A 239-nucleotide genomic window follows, 5' to 3' on the forward strand; every position below is an offset into this window, starting at 1 on the left:
TCTCGGGAGGGGCTGGTGGGATTGGACTGAGGAGTTTTCTATGACCTGGAGAGTCTTCTGACCTAAAGATGGTCTTAGCACTCGGATTCTAAACACTGGGTCTTTGGTGATGCACACCCCCATGTGGTCTCAGTTTCCCCATGTGTCACAGGAGCCCCAGAGGTGTCTGGGGCCAGATGCACTTCTGTGCTCTACTAGGGAGGACATCTGGGGTGGTTGCGCAGCAGCCAGAGTTCAGG

Source organism: Myotis brandtii, unplaced genomic scaffold (genome assembly GCF_000412655.1).
Source record: "Myotis brandtii unplaced genomic scaffold, ASM41265v1 scaffold572, whole genome shotgun sequence".
NCBI lineage: Eukaryota > Metazoa > Chordata > Mammalia > Chiroptera > Vespertilionidae > Myotis > Myotis brandtii.